This window comes from Ciconia boyciana, chromosome 6, assembly GCF_034638445.1.
Source record: "Ciconia boyciana chromosome 6, ASM3463844v1, whole genome shotgun sequence".
NCBI lineage: Eukaryota > Metazoa > Chordata > Aves > Ciconiiformes > Ciconiidae > Ciconia > Ciconia boyciana.
Window position 1 is genome coordinate 14,588,030 of NC_132939.1, and position 16,384 is coordinate 14,604,413.

Below are 16,384 nucleotides of genomic sequence, written 5' to 3' on the forward strand. Positions count from 1 at the left end.
CCCTGAAAGTCACCTCACTGAGATCCATGCTCTCTACATTTTTTTTTAGATCAAAATGGGATTTTTTGTTTTCCTTGGTGTGTACACTAACTGTTTTGTGATACATCTTTTTAAAATGTGCTTCCTACTTATATATGAATACACATCTATTTTAAGTGAATGAGAAGTAGTTTGATAGATCCTCTTTATGTTTGTATCGAATTTACTTTGGGTGTAGTATAAAATCAGGAAAATTCTGGAACTATAAAGTTAAAATCAGAGATACAGATAATTTGGTGTTTTATGTAAAATCTGCAGGTGACTAATTTTTTTAAACTTAATTTGTGGTAGAAACTTTCAGTAGTGCAAATGCAAATTAAAAGACATCTGTTATGTATTTTTTTTAAATTTAGATTATGTTTTCTTATGTTTTTCTTCTCAAAAAGAAAATGCAGTGTAGACAGCTACTGCAAAGGTGGGAGAAATTTGAAAATGCATGCACAAAACATCGCTGTAAAAGTTAATTTATAGGTACGATAGGTTAACTGTAAAGATGTTAGTCAAGGGTTAAGCTCAGTGCGTTTTGCTGGCTGCTGAGTGAAACAGGATGCAGTGACTACATTGTCAGACTGCTGGTGTGAGTGCAAACAGATGAGGAAATGCTGGATCAGGCACTTCAGCAACTTGGGCTGTTACCTAGGAAACCGCTTGCGTCATACTTGCCAGCAATTAGCTTACAGTTCTTTTATTTTTGATAGTGTTGCAAGCTGAACTCGACTGTTACAAAGGAAAAGACTGGCTTCACCTCAAACTGTTCAGTTGGGACTGCGGCTATGGCGCTGATGAGAATTTGCAAAGTGCTACTTCGGATAAATTGGAAAATTATTTAAACTCTCCAGCCTGCTTCTCCAAAGAACGTTGTAGTTGTGCTTGATTCTGAAAGATGTGCAATCAAATTTTTGTGATCTGTATGAAAATGATTTTCCCTAGTTACCAAAATTAAGTACTATGCAAGTTTCACCAGTGTTTCAGATATCACCACCTTTTCTAGCAATTATACTGAAATATTCTTGTGTGTTACATATTAAAACGTAATTTTCAAAATTAATGTTGCCTGAGGTTTAACCTCTAAAGCAAGGGATTCTTTTTCTAAATACTTTTTTCTGTGTTGATTAAAATTCAGTAACTTCCAGTGGTTACCTAGCCACTAATATAAACCAGTTAGTCTTGAAAGCAGTGTGTGTTTTATCTCAGAAAATCATCATGTCTTCTGCATTTCACTTAAAAACTGTAAACAAATTCACAGTAACTGATTTAATATTGATGTATGTTGTTAGTATGGGTATTGCCTTATGGCTAGCTATGGCTAGTTATTTTTTTAGGGAAAAATCATGCAGTGACCAATAGGTTAAACCAAGAGTGTTTGTCACTGTTTTTGCTTTTTTTTTTTTGTTACATAGGCAAACACACAAATAAATTTAGATTTTAACAAATGTGTTGTAGTACATAGTTAAAGGCTAAACTTGTTAAAATGTCGAGGTTAATACCGAATACACTTGTGTTCCTGTGTTTGTGTGAAGATTAAAAAGTTAATATATTTTAAGTGTTTGAATACTAGGATTTTCAAATTAATTTGGAAGAATTCTTCCATATAAAACCCCCGCATCTTCCTCCTTGTTAAAAGAATAACTTTGACAGATCCTCAGTTAGAGCTGTGTTAGTATCTGAAGTCTATACGCAAAGATCTTGGGGAAAAAAAACGACCAACCAAACCTCCCTAACTCCCCCCAAAACCACCCCAAACAAAAAACCCCACCCAACAACAACAAAAAACCAAACTCCAAACCCAACTCTTCTGCCCCCGCCCGCCCCTCCCCCCCCAAAGCCTTGAATACAAGGCTTAGAAAGATTGAGTATCTCTGTTTCTGCACATTTATAATAGATTACCTTGGCTTTAAGAGTCTAGAAGCCCATATTTTTAGGGCATTTTTCACGCTGTAGGCCAGTGTCATCTGTGGTTAGCTGGTCACTGGGGTTGTGTTCCAAACAGTGATCACTGTCTACCTGGCCTGGGTTCTTCGTATGGGATTCTCTTCAATGTTATTTTATTTAAAAAAAAAAATAAAATTTGTGTGTGTATGAAGGTGGCTAAAGCACTGGGATGCCATTCTAAAGCAAGAGCAACTGTTTTTGCTGCTAGTTCAAAATTGTTAGACTGACTTGTCCAACCTCACTAACACATGTTGTTGTATGTGGCCACTGATGGTATGTGCTTTATTTGGTATGTATTCATATTAGCTTAATTGCAAGTTATGAAGCTTTACCATTGAAGTCAACGAGCACTGTTATTTAAATCTGTATGATTAATAAACAGCTAATGTAAATGTTAAATGTAAAAGCAAGATCTGGAAATCTCAATTTTGAATTGTGAATTTTGTCCTTAATCTTCTTTATCCCTTCAATTCTGGACAGTGAAGTGGAGGTTATGGTGTCATCAGATCACCACTGGGTTCCATGAGTATATGTCCAGTTAACTTTGCTGTTTATTTAGGGCAATGCCTGCAAATTATGCAATACATCAAACATATTGAATATTTTGTTTTATCCTCATTTAGTATTTTAGCCCTGTAAGCCTTGTCAGTCTTCCTTCAATGAAGGAGATGGGAATTACATGATCACATACTTATTTTTCTGCATAACTTCTAATATTGTTTAATTATCTGAATTTAATCTTCATTCTGACACTTGTTAGCTATTTTCAAAGTGCTTTTATGAGCTGAGAACATTCAGTTGTTGTTTCCTGAATGTCATATTCTCAGCCAGACTGTTTGGTATACGTGCATGTTTCAAAAGATAAGTCTGTAATAACAGAAGGAACTGCGGCTTAGTAGGACACTACTTGGCTATTTAATCTTTCAGGCATTACAGTAAGGGACTGCATTTTTTTCAGCAAAGTCTGTGAAGTTTTGTACAATTCCTGGGGAAACATTTGTTTTGTATCTGCCATAGTGTCCTGACTTCGTAAGTCAACTTGTCTAATGCTGTATGTTCTGTAACTTTTAGAACCAGTCAAATAGGTGAGTGCTATGAAAGAGAAAAGGGATTAAGGTCTCTTCCATCTTCTTCTGATTGTGATTTTTACTGAGGAAAATAAATCAGTAAAATGTTCCTTGCAACTCTTATACTATGAAGTATTTTATAGAAAATTCCACTGAAAACATCAAGAAAGTGATTGGTGGTCCATCGTTTCTTTATGTATGTGGCTAAAATGTCCAGCAGTCAGATCACCTTGCATGGATACTTTTGTGCATCAGGAATATTTTCATGCTTTTCTGAGCAACACAAAGGGTTTTTTTCTTTGTTTTGTTTTCTCATCATATGGTTATGTTCCTAAATGATCGTTAGAATCACCTAAGATGGGCAGGCTTTTTAAAAATATTATTATTATTCCCATTGTCTAATTTGAATAACTTTCTTCCAGGTCTTTCTGTTTTCAAACCATCTTTGCCAGTAATGTTTTTTTGTTTCCATGTAATCATTAAGATCAACAGAGGAAATGATGTAGACTTACTTCTGTTCACCAGCCCCTTTTTCCTGATATTAAAATCTCCCTCTTTCCTCTGAATAGGAAGTTTCTCAACAGCTCCACCCTAGGACATCACAACTTCAGCCCGCAGTAAACCAGTCATTGGGCTGCTTTGTTTGTTTTGGATTTTCGGAGGATAAAAACTAGGGGGAATTACAGAGAGGCATGCCTTAGCCATCCCTAAATTTTCCTGGCATGTCACAAGTTTTCCTTTACTATTTTGTGATTTTTCACTCTTTATTTATTGTCTGTGTCCAAGTAACTCACTTGTTTCCAGTTTCTTCAGCATCAGGCTTTCTCTCAATGTATTTGGTATGTACATAGAATTCGAGTCCTTAATTAATCAATAGAATGTAACAGTTCCCTAAAATCTTGTGGAATGGAGAGCTTGTTTCTCCTTTTCATTGCCTTAGACGACAGTCGCAGGTGATTTTTCTCAGTCTTCATATCCCACTACAATTTTCTTCTGGGATAGTAATTTTATAAACATTTCTGACTTAAAATGTTGTCCTCTGTGTATTGTAGCTATTTAGAGGTAACGTTTTTGCTAAGATGCACTTTGGAGGCCGAGATTTCAATGGCTTTTAAGGTCAAGTGATATAGTGCTATCAATAACTTTTCTATACCTCCAACTTTTTTTTCTTTCTTTCTTTTTTTTTTTTTAAATGAACTCTGGTATTTGTCTCTGATATCTTTTATTATTTTTTTTTCCCCAGCCTTCCTCATTGTTCCTTCACCTTTTGGTGTTTTTTGGTTTGGGGTTTTTTTTTTGCCTCTTTTTTTGCTGATAATACCAGCAGCAGAACTAACTAAAATGTGTGGTGCAACAGCAGCTTTTGTTGGCTAGGAGGTACAATTGCAGTGCAAGTCTTGATTAAAATTTAGAGTTCTGGGGTCAGAGCATGATAATTTTCTGATGTGAAGAACTATGTCCAATTTAGATTAATATTTATGTAGTCACAAAAAAGGAATATTTTTTTTTACCTTTGGACATATCCTTTCTAATCTGAACATCTCTACTCAAATCTTCCAATTCCCTGAATGTTTTGTGGTGCTTCCACTGAAAGGACTAGTCCTTCCCAGCACTGTCTGCTCGTTCCTGCCCTGGCACCATCCCCCTTTGTGCTGACACAAGCATTCAGGAGACTACACAGTGAACTAAATTGGGGAACTAATCCATGTTAAAACTAATCAGTTCTTTTTGTAGTTCCTTGCCACGTGTCTGCATGAATGGTATTGCTGCATAAGAGAGGGAGTGACACAGGGATGGGAATGAGCAGCTGAGGGAGGGCAGGACTGCTCTTTTATTGTGGCGATGCCAAGTTGTGCTGATTTAAGAGAACTAATGGCACTGCAGTATAAAGAATGGATGTGTTAGAACTTGCCAATAAATCAGTCAAAATACCATCCCTCACACCCAAAAGCCTCTATATTTTTTTTCTGTCTTGACTGAACTGTATATTCTGCGTTTGTCTACCTGAAGTAAAAGGAACAGAATGCTTCAACATTAGATAGCTGAAATATGGCAAACAGGTACTTAAAATGTCAGATATTAAGCAATTGCAGTCAGGTGTGGTACCACACTTGCAACGTGTAACATTATACACAAAGTTTTCACAAAGACCTTTAATGGAAAGGTGCAATTTAGATATCTAAGTTAGACTTGTACAGTAAATGGGGCAGAGGGTTCTTTTGAAAGACAATTTAAGATTGTGTGGTAGACAGAATCACCACATTCACATGTGAGAACAGAATGAACTGGTAAAGGACACATGTGAATCAGATTCTTCTTAATACCTGAGTATTTGGCACTCATTTAAAACAGTGCTTTAATACTGTTGTGTTTATGTGAAAATTCTTCATTATTCAGAGTGAAGTAAAATGAAAACATTATAAAACTGTAACAACACTTTTGTGAGTCGCCTTATGACTCTTGGACTCTCATCAATCCATCATGCTTCCATCTACAGGACTAAATATATAATATGGTAGTGGAGAAAAGCTATTACCTTAGAATGTAGAAGTGGAAGTCCTCTTATGCTGAGTCAGGAAGTATGTCATCCCTCTTTGATGCGTCTAGGTATTTTGATGATTTTTCTGCCCACTTTTGTGAGTACCTGATGTTTCCAATAAAATCAGTTGCTACAGTAAGGAAGCTTCGATCCAGCTCTTTGCAGTAACCCTCCTTGGCTCTTAATTTTCATGTTGCCAAAAATTCACATATGTGACAGCAAGAAAAAGGAAAGTATGATCAAAATGACAGTTTCTTATTAATAGTTCAAGCCCAGACTGAACTTCGTGGGACAAATAGGTGCCATGACTTTGTTCCTGCCAGCTTCAGAGTTCTATCAGGTTTACAATTTTCTATAATATGGAATTGTGCAATCCAATCATGTGTCACATTTCTTTCATAATAACTCTTAGTCTGTGGTATGTTCATTTTATAGAGGTGTTTGCTTATATGTTCTGTCCATCATCCCAGTAGAATCATCAGTGTAAAAGGCATTAGCCACAATGATCATTTTTTGCAGAAGGGGTTAGGAGTGGAGAAATGGAAGCAGGCGTACCACATGACTCACTTCAGCTTTTGAATAAATTCATCTGTTGAGGAGTACACACAAGTGACTTAAGGTATCTGTGTCTGTTGTGAACTTTTTGAGTTTTCTTCTACCGTATGCTGGAGGTTTGATCAAAGAGAAAATCTTGTGAAAACACCTGCAGTCCTGCTGCTTTGAGTTATTATCTCTACTCCTTTATGAAATATGAAATATTAGATCTTGCATTGTGCAACTAATAATGCTTTCCTAATACAAGGACAGTTTCTCATCACCTAATTAATTTTTTTTTTTAAATAATGCTCAGGAAGATAAAGCAGAAATTTGCCCTTGATTAAGTTCACATTTTTTTAAACCAAAACATTAACAAAAGTGTTGATTATATAGATGCTTGACAAAGATTAAACTCAAACCCAGGAGAAGTGAGAGGGAAGTGAAAGGAATGATAAACTGGAGAGAAAACTTTAATCACGTAAAGAAGAAACAGGACTATAGAAGCATAAAGTTTGTAAGTAAAGCCTGATGTCAAGCTGAATTTGCTTGATAATTTTTTTGATCTCCCATACCAATTATTCCTAGCCAGAAGATGGATTTAGAACACTTTTTTTTTTATTATGTCAAAGTAAGGATTTAGCAATTCTTAGGGCTTTATCTATTTGCTAGTGATTGTACAAGATAATCTGTTCTAGACAATGCTGTGAGAAGCATGAAGGATGTGCAGGGTCCTCTGTCACTGGAATTCCCAGAATATGGTTTGTAAGATCTTTAATAAGTATGGCTAATTGGCAGAAATATACTGAAGAGCTAAATCAGTACAAAGACTTTTCAACTAAAACCATTGTCAGAGATATATTGTAAGAAATAGTTGAGGGGAATTATTAATTGACCGAGACAGTTTGGCAAGCACTTTTGAAGAGTGTAAGAATGGCCCTTAGCAATCATCCAATATAATGACTACAAAAAGGTATAATGACCCTCCAACATCTCAAGAAAAGGGGTGCAGTGACTACTGTTTGTGATAGCTTTAAAACAGCTATATCTAATGCTGCTAACGGTACAGCTGAGACAATTTGCAGCATACTGTGAAACCTACTCAGGAAATTGGGTGAACATGGGTGGATATTTTGTGTTGAATTCCATTCTGCCATTAATCTTTTTGATTAGTTGAACATTTGGAAAAGTAGCCCACAAGGCTTAAGTATTTTGCCAAAACTCCTTGTTATGGCTGATGAACTGTCAAAAGTTGAATGTTCTGTGAAATTTAGCCAATGTTTTCTGTAAATGGTCAATGCTGACAGGGTTATAACCCAAGGCCAGACTAGGCAATTCTAGTCCGATTTCCCTGCCTTATTTTCTGTGCCACACTATCTGGGGGCTTCCAGTCAAAACCTTATCTTTCTTATATGCTAAAGGTTTCGTTCTCAATGCAAATGTACTGTGTGCTGATTTAATTAATTAAATAGCTTGGTTACAGTCCTGTATGGGTTGAGGAAAATTAAAGATTACCCTTTTATCTATTGGTCAGAAACATACATCAAACAGAAACGATTTCAGAATCTCTTAAGTGTTTGATTGTATTGGTATTTAATATAGCTTGATCCACAATAAGATTACAGATTTTGTTGCTACGTTAAAATGCTAAAAAAGCTATAATGCATTTGTGTTTATTAGATTTCATTATATAAAATAGAGCTTTATTCTCTCTTTTCTTTGAACACTTATAAAGCAAAGGATTCTTATTTGGCCAAAATGCTTATAGATAGTATTTTTGGAAGATAATATTTTGTCAGAAAATTTCAACAAAGTATTCAAAATGTTTCAATTTTTCAATATGAAAACTAGGAATGTTGGGTTTATCATGAATACTCTTTAGTGAACTGATGTGGATTTTTTTTTTTGTTCATTCTATAACTTCTTGTAAGTGCTTTGTGTATCTTTATTGTTTTTATTTGATTGAAGGATTGCTGCATTCTGCTGTGCTGGTTACTTAGTAATGATTGTTAGTACATTTACTTCAGAGTTAAAAAAAAAAAAGAAAAAGCAAATCCATGTACCCCAAAATTCTGAAATTTTATAAGAAGAAAAAAAGAAAAGTAGAATGCCTCACAAAACATGTGTTTTTCCCACCCCATTTTCAAATCTGTGTATTTAATGACTGACTTGTTATGATGTGTCTAAATATTGTAAAATGCCCTGTATGTTCACACTGAAATCTCATAACTTCAAAGCAGCTACACAACTTTTTTTTATATTAGTAAAATTGCCAATGTCAAAAATATAATCAAAAAACTTTGACATTAAATTACAGCTTTTGCATTTTGACATTTAAAACATGTTGCCTAGTATTCTGACTAGTTTCATAACCTATATGAACTGTACAGTATGCTTTTGTTTAAGCAGTTGTAGTCATGTTTAGTAACCATTTATACACACTGAGAAACTGCACTTTCTAGTTTGCAAAGTAGTAGCTAATTTTCTGTGTCCCGAGGCAATTAATTAAAACTGTTTAAGTGTGATAGTGAAAGTTAACATTGTTTAAACATAATAGTGTGAGTCAGTCTTATGGTGTTTGTAATAACAAGTTTCCACATCACTTTTTTTTTTTAAGCACCAATATGATTTTTTTTAATTGAAGAGTAAATCCATTGAACTGTTCCATTCTGCAAATGAATCAGCATTTCTTTTATAAGTAGCTTTTTCTAGTCTTCATTACCAATTCATTTTTGTGCACTCCGAGTTTCCTCTACACAGCATCTTTCATCATTAAAGCTTTAGTCCTGAACTTGCATTGCTTTTTGAAATCATAGTCCTTACAAGAAGCTAAAGCATCTTTTAGCTATGTAAATGTATCCCTAAAGTTTACATTACAAGACAAAAAGTGTTTAAGAAATAATTTCCTGTCTCCTATTTTATCTTCTTTTTGAATACTGATAAAAGACAAATATCAAAATTGCTGTCAAATATCTGGACTTGGTGAGGAATTTTTGTTCCCTTACCACAGACGTCTGTTTTCCAGGTCATCTATAAAGTGGCTATCCTGACCTTCCTTTGGGGTGTATTTCTATAGGTTAATTTATTGGCAATATAACCCTGTATTAAATTATGACCTTAACATTTGGTAAATGTATACAAATTTATGTATGTGCATGTACATGTATGTGTGCATGCATCATAGACAGTTTAATTCAAGTACCTTTTTGTCATGCGATCATCCATCCCTAGTATCTTTGAATTCACTGGCTTATTTCAGTTAAATTTGACAGAGGGTAATCATCTTGAATAATAAATTTCCTGAAAATTTCATGGAAATCAGTAGCCAGCAAGAGAAGAGAGCCTACTAGCACCCTTGTTACCAAAAAGACTGAAGAAGCCGCAAAAGAGATGGAATGAGTACTCTAAATACAGGAAAATGGGTCATTTAGAGCTTGCAACTCCAAGTTGCCAGGTAATCTAGTCATAAGAAAAAAGTTGCAAGGATTTCATAATTTGTGCTTCTCACAGAGCTACTTACCCCTTTTTCTGAAAAAGTGTGTTTACTGTTTTGATGTTCCTTGTTGAGATGTTTTATTCAAGTTTTGGGAAGGTGGTCTTCTATGTAGTGAAACATGACAGTCCTGTCATGTTATAGGACTTAATTTACTGTTTTTCAGTCTTTACCAGTTACAGAAACAAGCTGTCTAGCAATGAAGCTCCAAGAAAAATTAAATGCTGTCTCATTTATTGGCTGATTTATTTACGCTCTGAGCCTTTCTCACAGCAGACTATAACTTCTTTTGTTTGTAACAGACTACGAGATGGGAATGGCAATGGCCATTCTTTGAAGGAGGCACTCGAACAGGTTTTGACTTAGCGTGAGGCATGCTTCACTGCTGTTGCTGGGATGTGAAAGCAAGTTGTCTCACTGGTATTTTATTTTGTGCTGTACCTATTCAGAAGTAGAAGAATAGGTCACAGTCTATTCTTGTGGAGCCCTGAATAGTAAAATGTACAGCAGATAAAAAGATGTAGCAAAGAAGCTTGCTTTTCAGGGAAAAGATGAATTTTCATAGAATTTCTTTTCTCAGAATGACCAGAAAGCCTAAAGTTTTATTAACATTGTTTCCCACTCATTTTCCTCACAGTCTTTTCTGATGCTCCAAGTTATATTTTTCCCCTCTAAGAAAAGTAACTTATGTGGGAGTGAAGTTATGTTTCTCATTGTATCTCCAAGTTCACATTTTGTTTGCAGATAAGATGGTTTGTATGTTTATTGTTTGTTATATTGTTTATATGTATGTGTTGTCTATTTCAGCAGTGAGGTAATTTTTTTTTTTTTTAAGTTAACTAGCTAACATTTATGAAGGAGAGGGTGAAGAAGGAAAAAAGACGCTTACTTAAAACTTGGTCATTTCCAAGACCAGTTATTAGAACAACATCAAAATTGATCTTCCAGTAAGTCTTACCTCTTTATGGGATACAAAGCTGGCATCGTAGGAGCATAATTCTAACTAGAATTCTGTAAGTGTGTGCTTAGTGGATTGGCTGCATTTTTGATAACAACTGGACATTTGCTTCTGGGTCTTTGCTTCCTATCACAAGTAGTATTTAAAAGATTATCCAGGTGGCTTCTGAATGTCTGTATGGGAGGTTTACCAGCAGTGAGCCTTGGACAACAGTCTCCTGCTGGTGCTGTCCATTGAAGCATGGTTGAACTGTGTTCTAGCTCCTCAAAAATTCTCAAAGTATAGCAGTCTGAAGAGCTAGTTGTTCCCTTTGGCACTTGATTGTTTCCAGATACAGCAGCAGAAAAATGATGCTTTGTTTCCCAAGGGTATTAGAAAACTGGCAACTCAGTTCTCAGCTGTCATGGTGGGAGGTATGATGGGAAGTAAATTCATAATCCTGGAAAAGTTGACTTAGAGTTCATGTACAGGAATATAAATCACAAAGCAAGCTGAAGCGATTTCTGAACTATAACAGAATCAGCGAGGAAGGCTTTGCTGAGTTTAGTAGAGCCAATTTTTTCTTCAGATCTCTCTGCTTGACTTCCAGATAAACTAGTTAGACCTTTGGCTGGTGTTGGAATGTTTCAGTTTGGGATCAAATAGCTATTCTTGGCCCAAATTACTTCTGGACATTGTCCAGAGACAATAGTCTTTAGGGGTGCATTGAAATCACAGAAACAGCTTTCTCCCAGTAGCAGATCAAAAAAATACTATGAGATGAATGAAACCATGCATTATCTGCTTCAGAACAATTTGATGTTACTTGCTGCTTTTCCTTGTCTTGGTTTTAGAGAATTTGGGGATGAATTGTGCAAAACTCTTTGCATGTCAGGAGGTTAATATTTAAAAGAAGAGGATTATCCCTGTTTACTGTCTTTTTTATAGTTTTTCCACTTTGCATATGGATGGTGGGTTTCTTTTGGTGCGGTGAAGGGGGAATGTTCCTGATTTTGATCAGTTCCATTTAATAGAGCATATGTTCCAGTTAGCCTTCCCAAATTTATAGTAATTCTTATGTTAGCTTAAAGGAAGAGGCAGATTGTGTTCTCTTTCTGTGCAGTTTTTTGATTGGAGATGGATAGTGCATAAAACTGTGATAAATGCATACACAGCTTCTCATGTCTGAGTAATTATAGTTCAGGGGTTGAGAGTGACTGTTGAATGTGAAGTTTCATATTGGAAATACGTCAAAAGAATATGAAAATAAGCATTCTGGTTTTTGTAATATTGACTCATTCAGTTTTCTTCTCTGCAGTGCCCTTTTTTTGGCCATTCTAGTTTTAGCTTCTTCCTTCATGTTTTCTCAGAGCCAGCAAGAGGAATGTGAGCACACAAGGTACAGACTCTCTCTGTTACGATGTCTAACATTACAGTGCATACCTATTAGGCCCACCTCTGATGAGAAAACTGCTTAATTTCCATAGCCTGAAGCTGGAGGTGTAATACATAAATACCTGCTAGAGCTGTAATACATAAATCTAGCATTTAACTTTAAATAACATTTTTTTGAACTTGAGCAAACTATGCACATTTTTTTTTTCTTCTTCTTCAATAGATTTCTGAAAGTGTAACAGGTGCTTAGAAAGCTTATAATATGTTGTTATAGAATGGGAAGTATCAGGCTACTCAAAATTTGGGCTTTATTTGTAAATTACTCTGGACCAATAAATAAACCTGTATGTACAGTTTTGACACACATTCCTTCTAAATTAAAATTCTGTAACTGTAAAATTAAGTTTATTTGGGAAGCTGTCACAGCTTTGCAGCTGTATAGTTTTATGTTGCTTATTCTTGAGGGTCTTCAGAATAATTTTTGTATTGAGTTATTTAAAGTAGAGCTCTTCTAAGTTCCTTAAATGCTAGACTTTCTAAACATTTGACTATTTAGAAAATAGTGATGGGATGATTAATTCTACTGGTGCAGGTTGTTTTGTGAGATCTTTTGTTTTCCTGCTGTGGGAACAACAGGGCTTTGTCCCTGTAAACAGTTACCCAATGAAGTTGTTACTGGATTTGAATTTTTGTTTACAGATTAAACAGAAGTGAAAGAAGCTCTAAGCTTGCATTCCAAAACCGATGACTTCTTTTTTTTTTTTTTTTTTGGGGGGGGGGTGGGAGTGGAAATTGTACCATTTAAAATATAGAAAAATAAGTCTATTACTCTTGGTATTCACTGCAAGATATTTAAGCAGATAAACATTCTTTGAAAATCCCATGAAGTTTTGAAAAAGATCTTTTGTAGTTTTTATTTATAAATTTGTATCTCTTTTCCTGAAGCTATGGTGAGCCCTGCATACTGTCATTCTTTTTCAATTGTAAACATAGTTTCGGTACTACCACTTTTGCACCAAACGCTGTTCCTAAGCGACTGCTGACGTCAGTTGGTGCAGCACAAGAAGGTTTGTGTGTTTATCTGCTGTGGGCAGACTCTTAGAAAAGACGAAAGTATGTAACTAGATTAGGCCAAAGAGATTGCTGCTTTAAATAAGCATACATACTGTTTGCAATGTCATACTTTATTTTTTCTGTATTTTATTTTCATTACCAGTTGTATCTTCTGTTGCATATGCCACAGTATCTAGTTTGCAGGAGACGATAAGGGAGGGGTATATATTCTCTTTGCTATTGCTTTAAAGGGGTAGCCTTTTTTCTTATTTTCTATAGCATAGTTAGAATGAGAATTTAAAAGGAGTATGTGTTGTAGCGTAAAGCTTTCACATACCTGATCTCAAGGTTAGAAATAGGACTATTAGAAATGAAAGCAGGCATACAATTTCGAGTTCAAGCGAAACATATTTACTTAGAGATTTTTGGCCAGAGTCTATACATTTGGAAAAACTGGAATGATACTCTTGGAATATTTTACTGCATGCCTTTGTGTCAAACAGAGTTGGAGTGGAGCTGGCTTAATGACCTTTGAATTTTTTTTTGTCCTTGATTATACTTGCAGCACACCCACACTGAATAAAAATTACCTGTAGCAAAAACTCTTTGTATTAAATTCTTTTTATGAAAGTAAAGGTAATAGTAGTGGGACTGCAGTCATGGTAGGCCAAAGAGTGAAGCTAAAAAGTTTATAGGAAGTAGTACCAGATGGTTTAATAAGGCAGGAAGAAAAATGAGAAGCATAGAGTCTCTTCTTCAGGCTGAAGAATAGAAGCAGCAACTTTCAGAACTAAATAAAAGCTAAGAACAATTGCTCCAAATTAACTTAAATTAGATTCAGATTAAACAAAATGCCTGTGGGACATAGGAGGACATTAGCAAGTATAAAGGTGAAAAGCTCAAGCTAAATAAGGTCCACTTTGAATGTGGCCGTTGTGACTGTCTTACTGGTCTTGAAGTCCACATCAATCTTTTTATATTTCCTGTACTGTTATATTGTGCTATCCAGTCTGGCCTTGAAAACCTTCAAGGATGGAGCCTGCATGGCCTCTCTGGTCACTCTGCTTCACCTTGTCCCACTGTTTGTGTGTCCCCATAGTGAGAATTTTTTTCCTTATGTCTAGTCTGAACTTCTCTTTTTTCAACGTTGTCTCTCACCTTCCCATTACACACCACTGGCTACAGCCTGGCTTTGTTGTCTTGGTGGCCTCCTATTAGACACTGGTAGGCTGCTGTTAGGTGGTCCCAAAAGCCATCACTTCTCCAGACTGGACGAGCCCAGCTCCCCCAGCCTCTCCTCACAGGGTAGGTTCTCCAGTCCTGTGGTCATCTTGGTGGTGCTATGCTGACGTTGGTCCATTTTATCGATTTCTTTCTTGTATTGCAGAGCCCAAAACTGGATGTACTGTTCTAGGTATGGTCTCACGAGCTGAGCAGAGGGGACAATAATTTCCCTTGGTCTAATGGGTGTGCTCCTGTGAATACAGACCAGTATGCTGTTGGCCCCTTTGCTGCCAGGGCACACTGCAGGCTTGTGTTCAGCCTTCATCTTTTCAGAAGAGCAGCTCTCAGCCTGTGTTGTTGCAGGGGACTCTTCCTTCCCCGGTGCAGGGCTGCATGTATGTCGCTGTTGAATTGCATAAAGACTCCTGTTCACTCATTCCTCCAGCTTGTCTAGGTCACTCTGGATGGCAGCCCCGCCCCTGCATGTACTGTCTGGTTCCCCCAGTTTGGTATTATCTGTAAGCATGTCTTGTAAACTTTCTTTGCTCAGAAGAACATAGTGGGTTTTAATTCAGGTTCATAAAAGTAGCTGCAGGTGCTATTACTCATTTGCCTTTATTGCTTCTTCTTCTAGGTCTTTATTGAATTTTCATTCCCTTTAACCATATTTTCTTATTATAAGAATCTTTTCTCCAGCTTTCAATAGCAAAGGTGGAGTTAGGAAATGACATTTAATTCAGTAAACTGTTCTTAAACAAATGGTGAAGTTACTTGTGAGTTTCATTAGTATAAAAGCATAAAAATAGCTCAGATTAAAAGTTAATTTAGCTTAATATTCTGTCTCTGGTCTTTGTCTAAGGTCAAGTTTAACACCTGTTCTTATCAGTTAAATATCTTTTACAACCTTGACTTGAAGATGTCATATTAAACAGATTTTTGGGACCAAATGATGAGTTAGAACTTTTTTCTATCTATCTATCCTGTGCATCTGCCTGTTATTGCAGCATCTCCAGAAGCAGCACACCAAGGAAAAAATCAATAAAAACAGTAATCGTAAGTTGCTGCTTATCATCTTCCCTTCCATTACAAGGGCTAATGTGCAATTAAATGCATTAAAGATCGGGGGGGGGAGGGGAGAAAGTAACCATAATCAGAGGCCGATGGAAGGATAAAAATATGACAATATATGATCCTTTTTTTTTTCCCCATACCACCTTCCTACACTCTCCCAACTTCCACCCGTTTTCAGCTCAGGGGACTTCCTAATGTGGTTTAGCTATTTAGTAACAGGTGCCTGTTCAGTCTCCCCTTCAACTTATTGGCACTTCCTCCTTTGCCCAGTTTCCCCTTGAACTTATTTAAACTTGCATCCACAACTTCCTTTGATAAGGCTGTTCATAAGGCTACTTACTACCTGTTAGTGAAGCACTGCCTCTTTCTGTTTTGGACCTGGCTCGTCCTAGCTCTTTCTAATGGCTTCTGGTTCTTGTGCTGTAAAAAAGTAGTCTATTGAGTTTAACTTTCTACTGACCAGTTCCTTGGGCAGAATTTGCAACAATCATGAGTTTGGCGTAGCAATATACATGACATCTAGCAGGGACAATAACTAATATGTTTGAAAATTATTTTAAGGTGATTTTAGAGACCCGCTTGATATGTCAAAGTTCATGACTTTGTATGTTCTTAGACTGAATATATTGCAGTAGTATATAGTTTCCTGGAGGTTGATAACTGTCTGCCATTAGGATTTTTTGTTGCAGGATGATGCCACTCAAAGCTCTGCCCAACGATAGCAGGTGTTCTTGTGCAAAACACCTGGAGACAAATGAACAGCAGAAAAATCCGCTCGCTGAGAAGTGATACCATGCTATTACATTCATTTCCTTTTGCAGGGGAAAGTTCTTGATTCTGTGTTGTGCAAGATCAGTTGGAATTACTATAACTGTCTTTGCATACATACAGAGAAATGGCTGCATCTTGGACATATAGTTTGGGTTTTACAAGTATTCATTCTGCAGGTTCTGCTGTTGTTCACAGAGAGCAAACCTTCTATGTTTTTGTAAATAAATGGATTATTCCAAAAATTATCCTTTCAGTGTCACTGACTTCAAAAGGCAGCCACAGCAGAGATTCCAAAATACAGTTTTATAGACAGAGAAAAGGTCACTTTT

The 16,384-nt window shown here is 36.2% G+C and overlaps 1 protein-coding gene and 1 non-coding gene across 3 annotated transcripts in view; both read left to right on the top strand.

The window, feature by feature from the left end:
• Nucleotides 1-16,384, top strand: part of PDE3B (phosphodiesterase 3B) — a 90,036-nt gene that overhangs the window by 12,032 nt on the left and 61,620 nt on the right. The gene's annotated exons all lie outside the window — the stretch shown is intronic.
• LOC140653775 (U2 spliceosomal RNA) lies at nucleotides 15,048-15,242 on the top strand. The gene has a single exon (XR_012043214.1). It is a non-coding gene; the product is annotated as a U2 spliceosomal RNA (small nuclear RNA).